Source organism: Triturus cristatus, chromosome 11 (assembly GCF_964204655.1).
Source record: "Triturus cristatus chromosome 11, aTriCri1.1, whole genome shotgun sequence".
NCBI lineage: Eukaryota > Metazoa > Chordata > Amphibia > Caudata > Salamandridae > Triturus > Triturus cristatus.
The window spans coordinates 1,009,452,605-1,009,476,480 of NC_140594.1; positions in this window are offsets into that span (position 1 = coordinate 1,009,452,605).

A 23,876-nucleotide genomic window follows, 5' to 3' on the forward strand; every position below is an offset into this window, starting at 1 on the left:
CAAGAATTACATATAGATCGATTACAGGCACTATGATCATAGGACATGACTTTACAAGACTTATATGTTGATCGATTACATTAGCTTTAACCATAGGACAAGGCTTTACAAGAGTTACAAGTGCATTGTTTCCATCATTTAGAGTAGGCAAAGCAGAAGTGGGAGAGAACATTCATACAATATAGGACAGAAAGCATATACACAGGCTCAATTACAGGAGGTGGATACATTTGGGGTGTAAAAGTTAACAAAATATACATCACGGGCGGGGGAGGGGTAACCAGAGGGAGTTGGGATCGAGGTCAGAGTGATCAGTGTGATTATAGGATGGGGTGCTAGGTGGCCAAGGAAGATAGTAGGGGCGAATCAGTGTAGGAATTTGTTGAGAAGAGGCAGTTAGCTGTTTCTTGAATGGAATGCAGGATCGGATGGCAAACAGTTCTTTAGGAAAGACATTCCAGATTCTTGGGGCATTCCAGAGAAGAATCAGGTGAGGGATTTGTTTTTCTTGAATTTGGGGGGAATAGGTCTTTTTGTCCTGCTTTAGTGAGTTTATTAGCGAGGTAGGTAGAGTTCCCAGAGTAGAAAGCTTTGCGTGTTATACAGGTTATTTTTAATATACTCCTCCCTTCAACTGGCAACCAGTTGAGTTTCTTTGGGATGGGAGTGATGTGGTCAAATTGTCTCTCTTCAGAATCAGGCTAGCTGCTGCATTGAGAGTGGACTTCATTGGCAGAAGATGGGTTTTTGGAGTGCCAGTAATCAATCGGTGCATTGCTGTAGTCCAGCTTAGCTTAGATAGGACAAGGGTTTGGATTATAGTTTTCAGAAGGGATAAATGGTTTGATTTTTTAAATGTATTTTAGGGTGTAGAGGGCACTTTTTGATGAAGCATTGATTTATTCCTTCATAGTCAGGCTATTGTTGGCAGGGTATGCTCAGACGTGAGTCCCTTGCTCACTTTGCCACTGGATTCAAGCAAGCCTGGCTGAAGACGGCTGAAATGCCAGAAACCGGTCCTAGGAAGCTTGTTTCCGGTCCAGGGAAGACATGGCTTGGCAGTTCGGGCTGGACTGTTCCCATGAGGCACAGGGTCAGACTGATTTGCATATGGCCATGTCTGAACTGGGGTGGCAGAGTGGGCTAAAGAACGGTGATGGATTAAACCCAGATCAGTTGACTGGGGGTGAGTGCTTGCAATGTTCAACACTCCGTCCATCATTTCCTTTGGTTTCTGCTTTGTTCGCCATAAGTTGGCAGGGTATGCTCAGACGTGAGTCCCTTGCTCACTTTGCCACTGGATTCAAGCAAGCCTGGCTGAAGACGGCTGAAATGCCAGAAACCGGTCCTAGGAAGCTGGTTTCCGGTCCAGGGAAGACATGGCTTGGCAGTTCGGGCTGGACTGTTCCCATGAGGCACAGGGTCAGACTGATTTGCATATGGCCATGTCTGAACTGGGGTGGCAGAGTGGGCTAAAGAACGGTGATGGATTAAACCCAGATCAGTTGACTGGGGGTGAGTGCTTGCAATGTTCAACACTCCGTCCATCATTTCCTTTGGTTTCTGTATTGTTGAGAGTAATCCCAAGTGACTTGACGGAGGTAAATAGTTTACAGTTTAAAGTGTTTAGACTGTCAAGCCAGAGGTGGATGGAGTTGGTATTGTTTGTAGGCTGGATGGGGGGGAGTTCAGTTTTTTTAGGATTACATTTTAGGTGGTTGTTGTTGAATCAGGTGAGTATCAGGGAGAGAGTGTTGTTGAGATGTTAGATGTCTTTGAGTCAGGCGATTTTGATATAGATTTGGGTGCCATCTGTATAGAGATGGTCAGCAATTGTGGCTTGCTTCAGGATGTGTACAAGAGGTTCTATGTACAGGTTGAAGAGGGTTGGAATAAGACTCCTTGGGTTGCTGTTGTTAATGATGAGGTGGGCTTGTTTATTTTGGTTAGGTTAGATCTTTTATTCAAGTATGATTAGAGCCATTGTAGGATGGTGCAGCTGTTGCCTGCCAATTGTGTGAGGGTGTTGAGAAGAGTGGTGTGGTTGACAGTATCTAAAGCTGCTGAGAGGCCCAGGAATATGAGGAGGCAGGCATCACCCTCATCTAGAGATCTGTGTAGGTCATCCGTGCTGTTTAGGATTGCAGTCTCTGTACTGCAGCCTTTCCTGAATCCAGATTGGAATGTGTCATGTCAACTTAATTTCTCAATGTGGTTGTTTAATTGGGAGAGGACACATTTTTTGATGGTTTTAGCAAGTAGAGGGAGGTTGGTGATGGGTCTGTTGTTATTGAAGCCGTCGGGGCCAGTATCAGGCTTCTTAAAGAGGGAGTGATTTGGCCAAGTTTAAGGTAGGCCATCATGGAAACTGTGGATAAGGAGGAGTTAATGATATTCATTCAGGTTGAAGCAATGATGTGACAGAGGTTTTTTTACAAGGGAGAAAGAAGTGGGTCAGATAGGTGGGAGGCCAGCTTTAAGGATGATAGTTTGTTCCCTGACTTCCTTTTCAGATATGGTTGCGAATTCGGACCAGTTAGCATTGTTTTTTGGATGGAGGGGGTTTACGCTGTGGTTATGATGTTTTGAGGTGTTGGAGTTTTAGAGCTCGACATCATTCGGTGTGAGGGTATGTGCGGGGTCGGAGCTGGATGTGGGGTCTATGTAAGTGGGAGCAGGGGGGAGGGAGTCTAACGAGAGTTTAATGTTTATTTCCTTTTCTGCAAAGAATTTAGCGAACTCTTTACATTGTTTAGCGGAGGCATTGTAGGATGATGGGGAATGAAAATGAAATGAATGAAAATGGATTTATACAGCGCGGTTGCTGCCCTGGGGCGTCCAAGCGCTAGAGGAACCAGATGGGGGGTGTAGTGAGGATAACAGAACTGGGAGGAGGGGGGAGGGGGGAGGGGCTGAATTGTTACCGAGATTTGAACAGATGTGTTTTTAGTTGTTTACGGAAGGAGGCGAGGTTGGGGTTAGATCTCAGGTGAAGGGGAAGGGAGTTCCAGATTTTTGAGGCGTTGAAGGTGAACATTCTTCCGCCTGCTCTAGTCCTTTTAATTCTGGGGACCGTTGCCATGAAAGCCTGACTAGAGCGTAGGTCTCTGCCTGGATGATATTGGCTGACTAGGCTACGCATGATTTTGGGGCCCGAGTCCCAGAAGGCCTGGTGGGCAATACACATTGCTTTGAAAGAGACTCTTTTTCGTACTGGTAGCCAATGAAGGCTGGTCAGTGCCTCCCTAACTGAGGTTCTGCGGGGAATTTGCAGTAAGGTACGGGCCGCGCAGTTCTGTACCAGCTGCAGTCTGTTCAATGTGTACTCTGGGGCTCCCAGGTAAAGGGCGTTGTTCGAGTCCAGACGTGACTGTATAATGCCCTGTATGGCTGTTTGTTTTGCCTCCATTGGGAGCAGGGGGAGAACCTTCTTCAATGTCCGGAGAAGTCCAAAGCAGGTGGCGGAAAGCTTTGTGGCCTGAGTGTTAAGAGAGAGATTCCTGTCCAGCCATACCCCCAGGCTTTTGATGTTATCCTTCGGAACCGGGGGGGGGCCTAGACAGGTGGGCCATAATGACTTGAAGAGGGTCGGGTCAGCCGGGCCCAGGAGCATAAGCTCCGTTTTGTCCCCATTGAGCTTTAGCGATGACAGGGTCATCCAGGACTTCACCTCCTCCAGGCATTTGGTTAGACCCCCTGACAGAGGATGTTGGGATTCCTGCGCTAGGGAGACCACCAGCTGTGTGTCGTCCGCATAGGATATGATCTTAACTCCATACGGACGAACTACCTCAGCCAGTGGCCTCATATAGATATTAAAAAGCGCAGGGCTTAGAGAGGAGCCCTGGGGGACTCCACACTTCAGGGGTATGCTGGAGGAGACTGTTTGTCCGTCAAACACCTGGAACGACCTGTTGCTTAGGAAATTTTAGCCAGAGCCAGGCCTTGTCCACGATGCCGACGTTTGACATGCGGTTCAGTAAGGTGTTATGACTGACCGTGTCAAACGCCGCGCTAAGATCAAGGAGGACCACTGCCACTGATCCTCCTTGATCAAGGATTTTCCTGGACTCCTCGACGACCATAAGGAGTGCGGACTCTGTTCCGTGCTTAGGCCTGAACCCTGTCTGGGTAGGGTCCAACAGCTGATTGTTTTCGAGATAGCTAACCAGTTGGAGGTTGATGTACTTCTCCGCAATTTTGCTCACCCAGGGGAGTAGTGAGATCGGACGGTAGTTGGCGAAGTCCGATGGATCTAGATTTGGCTTTTTTATTAGTGCTCGAACCATTGCCCGTTTCCAGGCAGGCGGAACAATGGCAGAGTCAATGGATGCATTCACGAGATTCTTGATGATGGGTAGAACCGTCTGAGATGCGAGTAACATTGTCTCTGGAGGGGCCGGGTCGATTGGAGAGCCGGATTTCACTTTCCGAGCCATAGATTCAACCATTTCCAGGTCCATGCAGGGAAAATGGTCAAGTGTGGAAGAGGAGGCTAGCTCAAGGTCTGACCCCCTGTTGTTATCCTGAGCTGTCGGAGAGGTAGTACTGATTGGGAAGGAAGTGTATATCTTATTTACTTTGGCCGAGAAGAATTCTGCCAAGTCGTTGCATTGGGAGACTGATTTCTCCTCGTGTACACTAGGGGGAGGTGGTTTTGTCAGTTTCTGCAGAGTTTGGAAGATTTCCCTGGATTTAGAATTTGAGGCTAGGATCTTGTTCGAGAAGTATGCTGTTTGGGCAGTTTTTATCTCCTCTTTATATGCTTTTATTTCTTCCCGATATCGGGTTTTGTCCTCCATGGAGTAAATTAAGCGCCATTTTCTTTCTGCTTTTCGGCATTGGCGTTTTTTGTTCCTGAGGGCTTCCGAATACCATGGTGCTGTTTTGTGGGATCGTTTTGCCGTGGATTTCTTAAGGGGGAGGATGGTTTCAAGGGAGTGCAGGATCCAACTTTCGTACTCCTGGTTTGCCAGACAAGGATCTTCGTTATTTGAGGGAGGTTTTTCCAATAGTTTGTTTGTCCATTCATCCACTTGTATCCGTGCCCACGATCTAGCAAATCTAGTCGAGGGGGTTGATGGAATGCATTTCTCAGTGGACCAGGTGAAGGGCACCAGAGAATGGTCAGTCCAGGGGAGGGGGAGTGGGGATTCAGTTGAGAGCTCCGCACAGTTGCTAAATACTGGATCTAAGAGGTGTCCCTTCATATGGGTTGAGGTGTTTACTCGTTGAGTGAGTTGTAGTGCGGCCAGGTCGTCGGCCAGGGTAGTGGCCGTTGAGTCTGATGGCGAATCAAAATGTAAATTAAGGTCGCCTAACACAGTGAAGTTGGCGGCAGTGCAGATGCGTGGTGCCACTGTTGCTGGTAGACAGTTATGAAATTGTTTTGGGGGGCCGGGTGGACGGTATATCAAGGTGCCCGAGAGGCAGTGATTGGGGGAAAACTCCAGCGAGAAGGCTAAATTTTCACAGTCTGGAATGTTTTCCACGGTGAGTCTGCAGCGATATTGATCTTTGAATATGATTGCTAGTCCTCCCCCTCTGCCGTCTGGGCGGTCTTGACGAGTGATTTGATAACCAGAGGGGAGGGCGGCTACCACATCGGGGTCGGATTCTGGCGTTAACCATGTTTCCGTGAGAAACAGTGCGTCCGGCTTGCGTTCCTCCAGTAGGAGGGATATTTCCACCTTGTGTTTGGGAAGGGATCTCCAGTTTAAAAGGAGCATGCAGTATTCATACTTCGGGGTTTTTTTCTGCCATATGGAGAGGGGCGCGCTACATTTTGGACAAGTAGCTGGAAGGGGTGTGGTGTCAAGACCATACCTCAAACATTCATGTCCCACGGGTCTCAAGTCGTGAAGCGCGTCTGGGCTGTAGGCTATGGTCTCTTTTGCCTGGGTTGTTAGGGGTGTGGCCCCTGGCCCGGACTCGGCGCGGACGAGCGCAGACGAGCTTGCCTTATGCGCGCCTTCGGCGCGCATTCGTCGCGCCCGCTGCGCTCGTCCGCTGCGCTTCCTGAATGAGGAGGTTTGCTTTTTGATGATCTTGAAGAGGTCTTTGAGGCAGTTTCTGGAATGGTCTAGTTGGGCTCTGAAGAAGGCTGAATTTTCATTGTATATGTGCATATATTGTATGAGTGAGAGATGAGCCAGAGAGGGTTGGTTTCTCTATTTTCTTTCTGTCATTCTGAGTGGTCACCTCTCATTGTTAAGGTCTGTGTTGAACCATGATCTGGAGGGGGCACTTCTTTATTTTTAGAGTTTTAGAGGGGCAATGTTGTCAATGAGTTCAGTCATTTTAGTGCTGTAGTTTGAAGTTAGTTTGTCTGTGGTTGACAGCTCGGGGGGGGGGGGTGGATAATTTTTGTTATCAAAGTTGTTACAGTTTTTACCTCAGTTGTCAGCATTTCTAGTAACTTTGCTCAGTTTCCATGTACTGTATATGAATCCATAAGACTAAGCTCCACAAATTATATACATTTTATGATACTAATTTTTAAATTTGTTTTTATTTAATGCATTCCACTTTATTCATTTGAGGTATTGGAGTCCACTTATGTCCAAAGAGCCACTAAACCTGGGACTAGATACTTAGGGGCAGATTTACAAGCCCTTGCGCCACTTTTGCATCATTTTTAACATCATTGACTGCTAAGACAGTAACTTCCTAAATAATGCTCGATTTTAAAGTCTGAAAAATTATTAACTAGTACAATTGACACAAATATTTAATACAGTAATGCCTGCCTTGTTTTGAATAGCACGTGTACTTTTTTGCTCTACTGCTATTTAAGTGACCATTCAGAGCAAAAAGCCTCATGCTGTGCAAGACAACCAATATTCAAGCTCACATTTCTTTCTTTTAATGTTCTGAAGCAGAAGCCTTAGGAAGATTACATTGCCTATCTTTTTCAGCAGATGTGGGTCCCATGGTCACTATGCCATAACCCTCAAACTTCACCCTACTGATGATTAGGACAAATTAGTCTGAAAATGGTCTGGGGTTGGTTGTGTTCCTGCTCAGAGGAGAGCTAGCCTAGAAGTTTGGGCTAGACTGTTCCTATTGAAACAGGACCAAATCTGCTTTGTATATGGCTTGTTCCCGTCTTAGATGACATGGTGTGCAGAAAAAAACAATGGACTCAAATGTGATCGATAATAATTACCAGTGTTTTTTTAAATTGATACCAGCAACCCATTGATCACTTTTTTGTATTTTTGATCAATTCTTCAGCAACCCAGTCACTTTCCAAAGTGTGTTAAGTTGGGTTGAGTTTGAAATCGCTTGTGATTATTACAGCATATCCTGATGACGTATTGCATGATTTAGAGAACTACAGAAAGGATACCCTTTCTGCCTGCCTCATTTAGAGTTTTGCAGACCTTTAGTAGGTCAGTGACGGAGACCACTCAGTCTCTGCTGCTGAAATACACCTCTGATGGGCCAATGGAGTAAGGGTAATCCGAGGTTTTGCCATTTGTTTGCCCACCCTATTTAGAGTGGGTGAACAAATTGCGAGTTTTCCCTTTGCTTAACACCATCCAAAATATGGTGGTATGTAATAGTAAAAAGATTTGAATGACACCCCCATGCCACAAGAGAAAACGTTCATGGAGAGTTGGTCATTGTTTCTTTTTTTATTTTCTTTGAGATTTCCTTTTTGAGAATAAAAGAAAAAGAAATTAAAGGTATGCCATATGGCTGCAGATTGTTGACAGAGCCAAATGGCACACTTTCAATACATTGGCAGGGTTCCTACCAATGTAGACGATGCTTGGTGGGGTAGCAGATATCACTAAATTTGGAGTGTGGTTACTCGGTCATGCTAAATTCTTTTTGTATACTTGGGCTGCACCCATGGATCAAGATAAGGATGCCAATTTAAATATTAGGCTCCAATTTCACATTCCTCAAAAAGCGTATTGTATTTTTTAAATGTTCAATGTTGTTTTGTATGCATGCTTTATTAATCTCTTTTCAAGTAGTCGCAGGCCCCCTGTCCAGACCCACAATGTTTGCCCCCAATATCAAATATATTCTGGCACTTTTAAAAGGGTGTCAAGCTGAACTTAGTTTTGATTTACAAAGCTCTATAAAAACAATTGTCATGCATTATGCACGTGTATGTTGCACCTGTCACATCGTGTGGTGGAAGTGCATCTGTTCCCTTGGCATTCATTTGTGATGTTTAGAAAGTAAAAATGAAGTTAGAAAACACATTTTAAACCTTCTACGCCCAGCCATACTGAGAAGTGCAGCTATCCTTTGTACTGCAGTGGCTCATGGGACATGACTGCACCACAGTTATGACTTTCTTTTACTACTTAGCTGGGAGCAGGGAGGATCATTGCCTTGCCTGCACTAGTGACCATGACACCTTTACCACGCCACTGAACATGATTACTGTTCCCATATGTGCACCAATTCCAAGAGGGCTGCCAGAAAGATGGTGTCTTCAATAGTGTTTGTACACACACAACGGTTTCTTCCAGCATGATTGCAATGTATTAGGGATGCGTGAAGTGTACTATTTTATTAATTAGTTAAACAGGTGTAAATCATGACCACGAGTAGGGGTAACATACCCATATCATGCTCAACAAGTTTAGCATCTAATCCTAAACTGTGCACAAACCTTCTCTGCTCTATTGATTTTAATGCAAGAAAAAAAAGTGTAAACGTGATTTACTTTGTCTTCATCTGTGGAAAATTGGATAATATGACCATTTGCATTTTTATTTTTTGGGTCTCATTATGTATTGTTGGTTTATCGATGTATTTGTCTACCAATGATTTTCTTGAATAAGCCCTAATTGGGATCTAAAATGCATGCGAGCACACCCTTTTATGATAGCTTTTTAACAGCATTAGTTCTTGAAAGACTAGCCATTCATTCTTGCCATTGAGAGATGCAAGTTTTTCTGTCTGAAAGGGATAATGGTTCTTACATTTTCTAGTGTGGCATTGTTGACACATAAATGCTCTTCCCTTTCAAAACAAATGTACCATGATCCACGCGCAGCACACATGGTTTAGTGCTTTTTGCCTGTGAGGCATATTTCCCAATGTTTTGGCTTTAGAGATTTCATTAGCAGATTGCATAAAAGCTGTGAAATGCACCTGAGGACTCCTTCTGCCGGTGGTGATCTATGCACAGTGTCGTGAAGGGAATTCATTAATGTGTGCAGCTGCTGGTGTGGAAGACCTTTGTAATTTCACATTTCTAGATGGTGCCAGCCACGCTTTTCATTGTGTAGCCATGCCTAAGAGACCAATGTAATTACATTTCTGTTCCTCTAGGGCTTGGTTTAAGCAAGACACCATAGGGCATATCTACAAGGAAATGGCGTAGCACGGCACTGCAGCACGTTTTGCAGCGCCATGCTGCTGCAGTTCAAAAACAAAGGGATGCGCTGTATTTACAAGAACATCGCACACCTCTGTGTTTTCCTATGCACTGATGCTAAAAATAGCTGGCTAGCACTAACACAGGGACCCTTGCACTATTGTTGCGGGGAATGATTGTTTGCGTGAAGGAAGATGTCCCTTCCTACACATAAACAATCATTAAAGGCGTTTTAATCTTTCTTTGTGTGCTGCAGAAAAACCAAAACGAGGAGAAATAAAATATTTCTCCTCGTTGCGCCAATCTAACGCATGCTTTTGAATGGCATTCGTTTTTGGGGCTGCTTAAGATTTACAGATCTTTGTAAATCTGGGGCAGCGTCAAAAAGCAATGGGTGTTGCGGAGGAACGCCCACTGCAACACCCATTGCTCACCTCTTTCAACCAAAAAACTACATGAAAGGGTACCATATTTACAAAGCGGCATTGAGCCACGCAAAATGTAAAAAATTATATTCCAGTGGCACAATCCCTTACAAATATGCCCCCCAGTCTTGAAGTGCACTTGATAAACACAATCAGCAAAGCTAATATTAATCTATCTTTTCTTATGATAGCAGTATCTCTACCCTTCTGAATCAACATTAACTCTTAATGACATTTTCCAAAATGTCATTACCTTTGGCCATAAACAGAACATATAAGTGATTAAGGTCATAGCAATAATCATCAATGAGTAAAAGTCTGGCTTTCTCTCCAATATATTTGACTACCAAGGGGTTAATCTGAGTGTGGACCATCACGCAATTTTGGCTCTGAATCTCATTCTCTTTTTTCAAGTTTCTTAAAGAAACTTAAAGAATTAGACTACTTTACCCTTAACAGTTTGGAAAAGAATCAGCATGTTTATTATGTCTATAATGCCAAGCTTTTAGTACATTTTCAGGTCTTTTTGTGTCATATTCCTGAAAGATTGAAAAATGTACACCAGGGTGCAGTACAGGGAAAGGGCAGGAATGCACCATATTTAAAAGAATATGGGGGCATATTTACAAGAAGGCGATAAAAAATTATCGCCGCTTTTGTGGCCGTTTCCGGCCGAAAAGCGGCGAAAATGTTATCGCCTAATTAGCAAGACCACGCTAACGTCCAGCTTTGCATCTCTAATGAGATGCAAAGTGGGCGTTCCTGATGTAACATGACAGGAGAAATGTCGCTAAGCGACATTTCTCCTATCATCAAGCCCCACGCTATGAAGCATAGCGGCAGGAAAAGAAGCGATAACCCCTGTTATCGCTACTTTCCTTACGCCTGCTTCAGGACTGACTTAGCCATGATATCCTATGGAAGGTGGATATCATGGCTAAGTTTGTGAGTCCCTATCATCAAGCTAACGCCACATTGCGTGAGATTATCGCTGGGTTTTCAGTGATAATCTCACGTTAGGCAGTTAGCGTGAGGATTTTTATCACTGAGGAGATAAGCGTTGCTAATAGCACGCTATCTCAGCGATAGAAATCCACGTTACCTGGCGATAATTATCCTCACGCTAAGAGCGCTGAGCGATAATTATCGCCGGGTGTTGCTGATATGCCCCATGGTGTGTTTCTGCCTTTCCCCTGCACTGGAGCCGTTTTGACTGCCCAGAGCCAATGAAGTGAGCATGCAGGATCGATTTTGAGCAGTACGGGGCATCTTCCTGCACAAAAACAATTCTTGGAGGAGTATCCCTCTTTCTTGCAGCACACATAGAACAAGGAAGAAACAAAGAGAAATAAAGGAATTTCTCCTCCTTTCTCCTCCCCTATGGAGGTGTAAGATTTTGGTACCTTCCCAGGTTTACCAGTTCTTGTAAATCTGGGAATGCGTCAAAATCCATGGGAGTTGCTTGGAAACACCCATTCAATGCCCATGAAACGCCTATTCAGGGCAGAGTAGCGCAATGCACTCATTTGCTCTGAGTTGAGCTACTTCAGATTTATGAAGCCACTCGGAGGCACGCAAAGTGGCTTTGCGTGGCTCCATAATTCTGTCTTCGAGGTTTGCATTGCTCATGTACCACATTGCATGGTGCAAACACAACAGAACCCTCTTATAAATATGCCCCTTAGTTTTAAAAAACCAAGGCGTATATTTAGCCACTCTGTGGTTATGGCTCCTGATTCCTGAGGAAGGTGTGAGGTTACTTACTTTTAAATTCTGTTATTGAGTAACTATTGGTAAGTGTAGTAAGCAAGTGATGCATTCACAATTTTGCCAATCAATGACTGTTGCTTTAGTGTTTATCGCTAGAAGATTTAAATATTGGCTATTATTTACTAACATACACCAGTCCATTTTATGCCAAGATACCTAGGCTTAAGACTATTCCAGCATTAGAATATTTGGGGAAAGATTTGGTGAAAACATTCACGGTTACAGAAATGACACTGGATATTTGTCTCTGGCATAACTGCAGTATTTTTTCCAGCTTCATTGATTATGTTAAGTAGAATCAACAGACTCCGCGATTCAATGTCTCTGTGATTGATTGACAGATACTTGCGAGAGCCTGGTGTAAATTAGCATCAAAAGATTGTTTTAAGTACCGGCAGATAAAGACCTCCTGCCATTCACTGATTGTTGGAGGCACAAGGACCTTCATTATGAAGAAGTGGCCAACAAGGATAAGTGAATATTATTTGTATTCAATAAAGTGATGTAAAGAGTGGTTTCTTTACCAATGTTAAGCGAAGAAATGGAGAACTAGGAACCTATATATCACTGGTGCACTCTACTTGTTGGCAATATAAAGGATGTATATGCTGGCTCATCTACTTATGCAGTATTTTCTGGCTGATGGCTGTATTGAATGGCTCAAAAGCTACACCAGTCTCAGCTTTAAGGATCTGCAGCTTGCAACCAATGGCAATGGAACCATTTTTAGAGTGAGGATGTTAGCCCTGAATATCCCCTCACTAAATTTTGAGGGTTTGGATAAAATTGAAGTGATACTCAAAGAAAACATTTACCAAATGAAGCAGACCAATTCAGTGGGGAAGAGGGCAAGGATAGCAGGGGCATATTGTTGGATTCTTAAAAGCATGTTTACAAATACATGATTGACATGTGATGGAAGGATGTCATTTACAGAGAGGGTATTCTCCATAGGAGTGTCCTCTATGGCGCAACTAAATGACCAGAAGTAACAACCAACACACGTTTGGTGCAGAAAAAGAGAGGTCTTGATCTCTTGTAACAAATTGAAATGGGCTGCTTGAAAGACAAATGTTGGTAACTGTGATCCCTTGAGACAAATTGGCACTCAATTATGAGTCTTTCTCCTTCAGATACAAAGCCACCATCCCTACATCCACTGGTAACTGGTCCACATAACTAAGAGCAATGACTAACGTGATCTCTGTTTCACTTGTGGTTGGTGTTGGCTACGCTTCTTTGGAATGACCTCCTCATTTGTTTAGTACATCCCCAACATCAGTTGATCGAGACTCACAGAATTGACTGTTGGTTACTGGCGCTTGCATTCTTCAAAAAAGTTCCTCTCTTTCCTTTCTCTCTCTCTCTCTTTCCTAATCTCTCTCTCTGTCTTTCTCATACAGAAATCCTTTCTTTCCTCTGCTTTTAATGAAAAGAAGGATGATAATTATGGAGTAAGGTAACAGGAGTCATCAAAATGTCCATCAGAATTGTAGAAAAATATTACAAATAATTCTGTTGCTGCATGTAACATAGTTCTCAGGACACGTTCTGTGGTCCTGGTACAGAGTGCAGATAAACCAACAAAAATGTGAAATGCATCTAAAGGTGAATTTGAGAAATCTTTAAATATGCCACAGTTTTCAGTATTACTATCCACTATATTTTCAGAAAATTGGATATTTCGATTACAATATTTTGTTCAGTTTGAATAATTTCAGAAATTACCCCACTGTGTATAAAAGAACACCACTGAATACATGCTGTTTTAAAGGATGACAAGTTTAGAATCCCCAGCGAGCCCTTCTCTCAGTTGTAGTTTGGCTTTGAGGGAGCCTTTGTGTATGGACATATTAAAAAGAGCTTGAAGCTTGGTTCCTTGGATAAGCCCAATGAAGCAAAGTGTTACAGGAATGCCCCTGGTGCTTTGTTCTACCATTAGTGAGCCCACATTAATATTGAAAGGTGTAGGGTGCTCGCTTGGCTTAGAACAAATTGTGTGAACTGGGATTTGTTCTTTTTGGTTTGTTTTTCATTAATGTAATTATGTTTTGTTTACACCAAAGTCCCTTTAAGTTTTGTTTTACACTTTACTGTATAACATACACAGAAGTCCTTGAGAATGTATGCTATGTTCTCTGGGTTGTTGTTATGTGTTTGGTGGAAACACACATGATGAGTGAATTGCCTGCTCTAATTCATATCTACAACAAACAAAAGAAATGAGATGTGATCACGTTGAAGAAGAGTGGTGATCAGTTGTGAAAAGTGTTTATTTCAAGCTGTGTCAGCACTGGCATTGTTTTTGATGTTGTTTCAGTATAGAGTGGCCTAGCATTGATGGCATTAAAGTGCCCAACCCTTGAGTCGTTGGCTCATTTTAAATGATTTGGCAGGAGAAGCAATAGCCATCAAGAATATTGTCTTACATACTGTACCAGGCACCTACTGCCTTTAGAGGTTCTGTGTGCCCAGTCACAAGAACACTACAGTGTTGCACACCAATGGACCCATACTGTTCAATACTGTATGATAGAAATAGAGTTCTCAGAATGAAAAACATGTCAAAACACAACATTTTTGGCATAAACTGGTTCCAACTGGCATAGAGTATGACACATGCCATCTTGTAAACCCCAACCAATGTGGCCGGATCACGGCATGCCAGCTGGACAACAAATCATTGCAATCAGGTGTCCAAATATAATAATCACCATTAAACCTAATGAAGACTTAACTCACAAAAAATAAGGATTTTTTTGAATTGCGACACAGGTCTGGGTGCCTAGTAGTGTGCTGACTTTGTAGCAATCTAGCAATTCCCATCCTTATCACTGAAAATGTGGACAAATCTATTGCCATGCAAAGCCCTTGCAGCCTAGACCCCATGTGGGGAGGCACCCTCACATCACTGCTTGCACTGTACCGTACCATCGGATGGCACCAGCAAATACCATTCTCAATCTTTGCTTTAGTTTTGAAAGTATCAAAACATAAGTATCACATGCATAGCCAACAAATGCAAAACCATCTTAAAGACAGTAAATATTAATTTATTATACCACTTTTGTAAAAATAACTAAGCGTGATAGGCAAGATAAATGTAATTAAATCTCATGAGAGTAGGCAGGAATAAAAGCATAGAGCCATTCCCTAACTGGTGCCCATATCTTCATCAGCTTGCGCTAGCATGGGAGAGGTGTGGCGCAGCGGCCAGAGCGGCTGACTCCGGAGCACTGGGCTCAGAGTTCGATCGCTGGTGGCAGCTCAGCTCAGCATCATGTGACTTGGGGAATAGCTCACTTAATCTCCCAGACAGCCATCAGCTCCTGAGACCTTTAGGGATGATTAATTCGCGCTTTACAAATACCTGATTTATTTAAGTATGCTAGGATTGGTTTGAATAATAGCAAATTTCAGGCTGCAAGAGAAGATGAACTCCTGCTAGCATGTGTTATAATCTGGCGATTTGCTTAGTAGCAATGCTCAGCTATGCCCAATCCTGCCACTGCACTGGTAAATAAATATATCTCTGCCAGATATGAGGGTATGATCAGTGAATGACCATGCATAATTACATTAATTTTAAAGCTAATATCTACCTGCAGCAGATTATTGAGTTGATTAAATATGGCATGCCAGAATGACAGTAAGCTTGGGCCAGTAGCGAAAAAATGGGTTGTGTCTGCTTCTGGCCCACTACATTGAAAGCAATTAGAAGTCTCCATGAGGCACCTTTTAGACAGTCTGGATAATGTATAATACTGTTCATATAGAAACTTAAATGAATGAGCTTTCAGACTAGATACATTGATAGTATTTTGAGCCAGGCTATTTACAATGCCTAATATCAAACACACAAAAGGTGATGGGAGGAATGCATGCACTATGTTCAACCACTGGCAATTGCGGGGGTAGCATCCCAACTCATTATTCTTTTGCTCGCCACGCCATTTCAGTTTGGCCCTAGCCATATTTACATTAGTCCTGAACTGCTCCTATAGGAACAGTCCAGCATGAACTGCTGGGCTAGGTCCTCTCCAAACCGGAACAAAAGCAACCCATGACCACTTTCGCCCAAATTCGGGCTCATCAGTCTGGCCAAGCTTGGCTCCAGTGGCACAGTGAGAACATGGAAGTGTTGTGAAGGGGGTCTCATAGCCCTGCCGCCACCCTGTTAGGTAATGGGGTATCCCCGGTGCCATTCTCAGTGCTTCAACAGTTGAGTACTCATTAATCGAAGTGGAGCAGTGAGTCCAAATATGTTCTGTTGAGTGAACATCTATCTGTGTTCCAACCACTTTATGTGTCCCCTTGGACTGTCTGCTAAAGAATATTGCCTGTACTTGCTCTGAGGAAGCCTGCACCTGCTCCAAGGAAGGGGTTCCCCCCACAATTAGCAGCGTAGAATCCCATTTCTCTGTTACATCTGTGCTTGCCACTATCACCTCAGTGCCTTCTTTCTCTGTTGTGGCTGAAGAACACAGTTTCTCGGGCTTCCTGGACTGTTTGGTCTCTGTGGGCTCTTTGGGCTCTTAGTGCTGTTTGGGCTGGGTCTGCAGCCTGAATACAATGAGTTTCTTACCCAAGGATGCCTGTTGGACTTGGCCCTTTTTGCAGGGTCATCCCTGAACTTTTTGCCTTCCTCCTGTATTTTGTCTGACTTGTTTTTGTTGGTTTTATGACTCTGGGCACTTTACCACTGCTGATCAGTGCTAAAGTGCATATGTTCTCTTGTGTAAATTGATATATTAATTAGTGACTCCATGATTGGGTTATTTGATTTACTTGTCAGACCCTAGTACAGTGCACCATGTGTGCCCAGGGCTTGTAAATCAAATGCTGCAGGTGGGCTTGCAGCACTGGTGGTGCCACCCACAGAAGCAGCTTGTAAAGTGTGTCTCAGGTCTGCCACTGCAGAGCCTGTGTGCAGTCTATTACTGCCATGTTGACTGGCCAAGTGCACCCACTTACCAGTCCCTAAATCTTCCCTATTCTTCATATCAGACACACCTAAGGTAGACCCAAGGGCAGGGTGTATTGTAAGTATAAGGTAGGACATGCCTTGGTGTGTGTGGCATGTCCTAATAGTGAATTACAGCCATTTTCGTTTTTCACTACTGCAAGGCTACCTGTTCCCATAGGCCAGAATGGGCAGTTTGATTATTACATCTTATAATCCTAACTGACTCAGGGAACTAGGTAGAAATTCGAGTTTAGTATGCCTGAACTCAGAATGATAAAATACATCTTTTAGTGAAGTTGGCTTTAATATTCTGTGTTTGAAAATACCACTTTTAGAAAGTAGGTATTTTCTTTCTTAACTGTCCAAGCCTGCCTCTGCTAGGTTGTGTATTGTGTGTCTGGTTCTGTGAGTGACAGGGGCTGAGGGATTCCAGGAGACAGGGTGAGTCAGCACAGGGCTGAATAGGAAGATCTGCATGTAGATGGGTGGGAGGAGTTGCACCTGGGACCTGAATAGGGATGTGCCTTCCCTCCACAATGCTGGCCCCACCTCCTGTGGTGCATCTGATGTCTCTGCCCTGCACTCTGAAAGGAAAGAAGGAGTCTTGTCAACAAACTGCTCCAGGACTGACCAGAACTGGTTTGGACTAGGCAAAGGCCACTCTGCCTTCAGAGAACAAGGAGAAAAGTAGTATAAATATGGGGACCCAGACCCCAAGACTTTAGATCACTTCTGGAACAACAAGAAGAAACCTCTGCCAAGGAGAAGAACCAAAGGAAGCTGTAGGAGTGGACTGCCCCCCTGCCAGTGTGCTGTGTTGCTGGGTTGGCCTACAGCTGTGTCTTCAGTGCCAAGGAGAGGAGAAGGAAGTTTTGTGTGCACTTCATCATATTGCAGAATATTTCTCCAAGGGCTTGAACTTGTGCTTGCCTCCTGCTGAAGTCTCAGGGACAACAGACTTCACCACCAGCTCCCCCCTGAATTTCCTTGCTGGGAATTCTATCTGCAGAAGCTTGCGTGTTGCTGGGAGCTGGAAGCGCGACGCAACAAGAAGAAACGTGTCGCCGCCGCAGCTGTAGTCATCGCATCGCCGGAGAAGCGTGCCGCCGCCGCATCTCCTAGAAGCGTGCCCTCGTCGCAGCTGTCTGCTGTCGCATCACCGGAGAAGCGCGTCGCAACCGTGAGGGTCGCCGTCGCATCACCGGAGAAGCATGTCACAGGGCCTGTCGTGACTCCAAAGTACAGAGTCGCTGCAAGGCTGCCAGGGCGTGCCCGCATTGTCTCAACATCGTCGCATCAAGGACGCCATCTTATCGCATCGCACAGGACTGTCACATCGCATCGAGGCGCCATCTTGCCGCATCGCAACCGGGCTGCAGCACGAGAACCTACGCATCAACTCCTCTCCGGTAAGGATCAAGACACATCCCCTACTCTGCGCAAGCATTGAGGCGTGACGCATCGTCACTCCAGAAGCAAGGAACTGACGCATCTCCAATGCTGCAAGCCTTTTGTTTATTTTGCGTTAAGCATCCAGGTACTTTTGTGAGAACTGTCTCGCATTTACCATCAACTTGAATTAAGTTGCTTCTACCATCTTTAAGTCAATTTTGAGTACAGTATTGTGGATTTTTGTCTTTTGTGGTCTTGTGTTAAGTCTATATAAAGAATACTTATTTTTATAAAACCTGTGTGGCGTCCATCTGTAGTGTTTTCACTGTATTACTGTATGTGTTCACAAATGTTTAACACACTGCCTCTGAGATAAGCCTGTCTGCTCGTGCCAAGCTACCAAGGGGGTGAGCAGGGGTTATCCAGTAGTGGAATCCCCTTTCCCTGACTTAGAAGCAAGGGTCCCTATTTGGTCAAAGGTACCTACCTCTGCCAACTAGAGACCCCCAGGTCTAACAATGCCCATCCAGGAGAAACTCCTAAGAGCCATCACGACGTCCCCCAGCGCACCCGCCTAGTGTGGGGCATGGTCAGAAGGATGTAAGCCCCCCTAGACAGACACCTTAGCAGGTCCCGAATCACAGTGCTCCTCAAGCCAGGACCTCCACAGTGTCCTGAAAGTCTGGCCCACATAGTCATAAAGACAAGGATGCAGGGAGAATAGAAACACCAGGAGCACCGAGGAGCCATGACCGAATCCGGCACGTGCATGGAGCTCTGAATAGCTAGACGTCCCAAGGTAAACGTCACCATTAATTTCCCTGCTAGAGCTTAAACCTCCATTTAGCTGGTCACATGTGCCTAACCCGGTCATCAGCATTGTTTTGCAAAGTGCGCCCAGCCTGAAGGGCCATGTGAGCTCTGTGCAAGCCACTGGAATCAGCCACATTCTGCCACCTTACTCCATCTATAATCAAATGACATCCTTTGTCTACCATTGCAATATGTATGCTTTTGCTGATCCATGCTTTTGAAAGGTGCACTAAATACAGCCTGCAACTTGCCAACCAATAAAGCCTCTAAATCTGCCTACTGTTTTGTGATAAGTGTTTATTAACTGGCTAATGTAATTTTGTGGTGTCATGATCTATACTTGAAGTTGTGCTGTTATCTGTTTATGAAGAAATTGTGAACATATGTTCATCAAGTGCATGTTGTGGCGCTATGTTGCTTAGTTCAGAGTGTGAATTAAAAAGGATCCATGTAATTTAACTTATTTTAACAGTCGCAACCCTGTCAGGGTGCACCACAAAAGTCACTAAATTAACTGGGCTTAAGTCACTGACCTTGGTGCAAAAGCTGTTAGACTTAACTTAGAGGCAATATGCAAATTATATATGTAACATATAAACAGCAATGAAGTGAAAACACAACACAAGAAAATGTCCACACCAATTTGGAACATTAGAGTAAAATATATTAAAATATTTGAGACCAAAACTATAAAAATACATCCAGTAGAACCGGAGATATGCAATTTAGAAAACACTTAGGTAAAAATTGTATCAGAAATCACAAAGCACCAATTGTGGTTATCTGGGCGCGCCAGACCGAGACAAAGTCACAAGTTCAGGCCGACCTCTATAGAGCACAGACGGGCTACAGGGACCAAGTTGGGTAGTGAAATCCTGGTTTGAGGAGTGATGCGAGATCCCTAGACAAGGGTGTTTCACGCAAAGGCAGCTCCAAGGAGCTGCGGGGCCTCGATGGGGAGTCCTGCATCATTGTCAAGGATGGTGTTGATGAGGGGCTTGCTATGGGAAGTCCAGATTTGAGGTTGCATTGTGCAACAGACGTTCTGAGGAAGCTGCATAGCAGCAATATGAAGTACTGCATTGTCATCAAGGATGCTGTCAATGAGGGGCTTGCAAAGTGAAGGCCTGCATTTATAATGCATCATGCATCAATGATTCTGAGGTGACTGTGGGCTGCGATGCGAAGTTTTGAGTCGGGGATGGTCCGCACTGCAGCAGTTGTGAAGCATAGCTGCAAGTAGATGCATTATGCTGTGTCAGTACTGAAATCAGGTCTACAGCTTGACTGGCAGAGCAGCTTGAGGCCCACTTCCAAGGGTCCAGTACTGGAGTTGCACCACAGGTTGGTAGGACTCACAGAAGACAGAGTTCAGGTGCTGGGGTCTAGGTGGTTGGATACTTTTCTGTCGCTGTTCAGGAAACTGGCCAATTAGACCTTTGAGTCACTCTGAGGATCCTTGGTTCAAGATTCAGGCCCAGTCCTTCCACTCAGGCAGCAGGGCAACATAGTAGCAGTCCTTCCTGCAGAGTAGCACAGCAGTTCTTTTGAGTATTCTACTGGTCCAGAGGTGTACTGAAGAGTGAGGTCTGAGGGTACAATATTGATACCTGGTGCCCACTTTGAAGTAGAAGAAGTTTCTGGAGGTTTCCACCCCCATAGCTATCTGGAATTTCCTGCCTACCTGCCCTGGCCCCGGTTTGTCTTGGGTCATAAAAGACTAGAGTCAAACCCTTTGCGAGTGTGGTCAGGCAGAGCCTTTGTGGTGTACAAGTGTGGTAGATGACGGCTCCTTCCCCACATTAAGTTAGAGATGGTGCATCCTACAAACACCCATTACCAACTTTTTAAATAGATTGCACCCTGCCCTATGGACCATTTAGGGGCTACCCTGCAGGTGTCGTATATGTATTAAAAAAGAATGTTTAGTACTAGCAAGCATTTTTTTTTTTTTGCTGTGTTACAGGCCCATTAGTATCATTTAATTTACAGGTCCTGGACACATGCAGCACCACTTTACTAGGCTCTTGCAAGTAAATTAACAATGTAGTCCACTGTTACCATGTGTACAGGCGAGAGCACAAGCACTTTAACACTGGTTAGCAGTGGTAAAGTGTGCAGAGTCCTCAGGCCAGGAGGCTTGAAGGCAAAAAGTTAGAGGAAAACCACGCCAAGGATGTCAGGTCCAACAATAATTAACAGATGTAGAGGGCTGTTCTGTGAAACATTTTACATGTTTCATTATACAAAAAAAATATTATATACCTTCTGTTCTGGTCTTCATTAAAAATCATGTGCATTTTGTAGAGATCAAATATGCCACAGTGCAATTTGTACACAAATGCCAGGCTGTGTAAGACAAGTAGTCTTCCTTGCTAAACTAGCGCTTGTCCACATGTATGCTCACATCTTTATATGCATTCTACACAGAGGCCCTAAACCCAGCTTCACAGCAACTCAGCTTTGTTTAAAAGACAGGCCACGCAGTTTACAGCTCAAAACCATTTTAGCTTAGGGCTTACAGAAAGTGGGATCTCAAAGGATATCATGCATCTGTAAAGGTCTAGAGTTTAGAGGTCCAAAAGAAAAGGTTAGAAGGTGACTTCCAACTATGCTTTTTAACTTCTGTCCTCATCTGTTATTTAAAAATAACCTCTATTAAGGATGACAACATGTGTATGAAATGCTGTGTTCTGGGCCTTCTTATTGTGAAAAATGGCCACTGAAGACAAAAACTCCATTCTTAGTGGATCAGTCTTACTATTTCCTCAAACCTATCTTACTCCTCTCTTTTTAAATTGTGACCATTGATAACCCAAAAAATGTAGCAGAGCAGTGGCGGCTCGCATAGGGCGTGCTGCTGGGTGGTGAGGCGGGGGAGGGGCACGGTGGGAGGGTAGTAAACTCGGACATATGACGGAATGGAGGAAAGTAATATTTCCTCCGTTCCGTCGTATGTCCGAGTTTACTCGCCCCCACCCTGCCCCTCCCCCTCCCCACAGCACGCCCTATGCGAGCCGCCACTGGATCAGAGGCCTGGAGAACATTTACACCACTTTAACTTAGGCCTTATAATCCATCCCCCTAGAGTTTTAGATCATTGGGTTCACAGATCAGTACAATGAGACCATAACAATGGTCAATAATATGGCAGCCTTAAAGACACTTAGGGCCTATTTGTGAGTCTGGCAGTCCCAGGACTGCCAGACTTGTGAGGGTGCAGCATGGTGGTCCAGCATTAAAGTCCACAAATATAGGTAATATGTAATTCCTACTCCTTATAACCATCATTCTCTAATGTAACTTTTTCTGTGTATTGATTTACATACTTGCATGATTTATTGTGCCTCTGTGTGTGACGTAAAGCACTCCTATACTGTGATGAGTAGTGCTATAAAAGAATTAAATAAAAAACACAAGTAAATGCTATCTAAATCAATATTTGTGCAATTACTCCTGCAGAGAGATCAATCTTCCATTCTCACAGTGCATGTTGCACATATCATACATAGGTAGTTCAACAAAGTTAAAAACCTATCTCCCAATAGTTTCTCTTAAGGACTTGTCCAGCTGTGTGCCTATGATTCATTCCATCGCATTGGCGTCTAGGTGTTAGGCTCCAGGTGGCTCCCACCCAGGATGACCTCTGAAAAAAAGGAGAGCTGATGGCCCTTTAAATCAGGCCTTCGTTTTGGGCTCAGCTGGAATCTAAAATCAGAAACCTCCCTCGCTGTCTGCACGTTGCTGCTTTGGACAGAATGTAGAAATGTGCGGCACTGCTGAACTGTGCCCAGGTGTCAGAAAAGGACACCAAGACAAATTTAACATGTTTCCCTGTGTGGGACAGATCCCAGATCCAAACCAGAAATAGCTGATGGAACCTGGATCCAGTGGGATCCCCCTACTCCAGCACTGCTACTACTACTATGTTTGAATTGCAAGGCGGCCAGTCAACCTAGTAGAATGCATGCTTGATCCAGACGTCAAAAAGCTCGATTGAGAATGTATTTATGATGCCCTTTTATTTTATTTGTTTCTTGCTGTACTCTATGGGAATATAAAAAGTGATGACTCCTTTCCATCCTCATTGCTTTGCTTCTCTCATGCTGACATTTTATATTTCACTAATTTAAGCTCTTAGTAGAGACGCATTTGCACCATTTGGAGATGCTATTATACGATTCTTTTAAATTGGAAACTTTATTATGATCTATTTTCATCCTGCATGTTGAGATATTCAGAGCGTTCTGGTTTTAGCAATAACGATCTGCCTATTACAGCAAAAAAGTTGCCTGGCTCAGCAATCTTTTCTCTGTTTTATAAAGCAGATACTTTCTTTGTACAATAATTGTAGCGAGTCTGGGGAATCAGAGGCTATTTTCAGTTCTTTTATTAAATCAAAGAGCTGCTCATACCTTAATGACTATATTGTGGGAGTGGAAGGCATATTTCATCTGTCGATGCGCAAGGCAAACAGCGCGCCGTCACACATGGGCGAATTAAGCTGATATATTTACTGCACATTGTGAAGATTCGGGTGCATTTAGGAATGTCTGGGAGAATTGAAACCATATATGCAACCCTCGAGGAGTCCAGCGGCTCCAAGGTGTAAATACTGTTTATAAAATATCTGTTTGGGCCTTTCTACTGTTTTGTAGTTTGGATTTCGAAACTAAAAAACTTTGAAATTCGAATCTAATCGAATACTCTGAAATTCTTTATACTGTAATATAATTGGTGTACCTACCAATCACGGCTGCTGCCTGAAAGCAGCAGTGTTATGGGGTGGGGATGGTCGGATTTACAAAAAAAATACCACTTACCTCCCGGCTGGCCAGCTGGCCTAATGGCCGCCCGCAGCCGCCTCTCCTGCGTCCTCTTCCTGGGAGAAACAGGAAGCACCAGGGCTCCAACTCTCCCCGCAGCCATGATTGGTCTGAGCGCCGTGACATGGTGATCAGCCAGATGCTGGAGGGGTGGGCATGTTCTCTATGCAGGCTGTAATGCATGCAAGTCCCCATGCTTACCATGAATTAATGTGTCCTTAACTGGTGCTCATGAAAAGTTCCAGTGCGGATGATTAAGTGCCGGTGATGAGCACCGGAAACCACCGACTCAAATGAAGCACTGAAAATATTTCACCTTTCTTTGAATTTCAGCC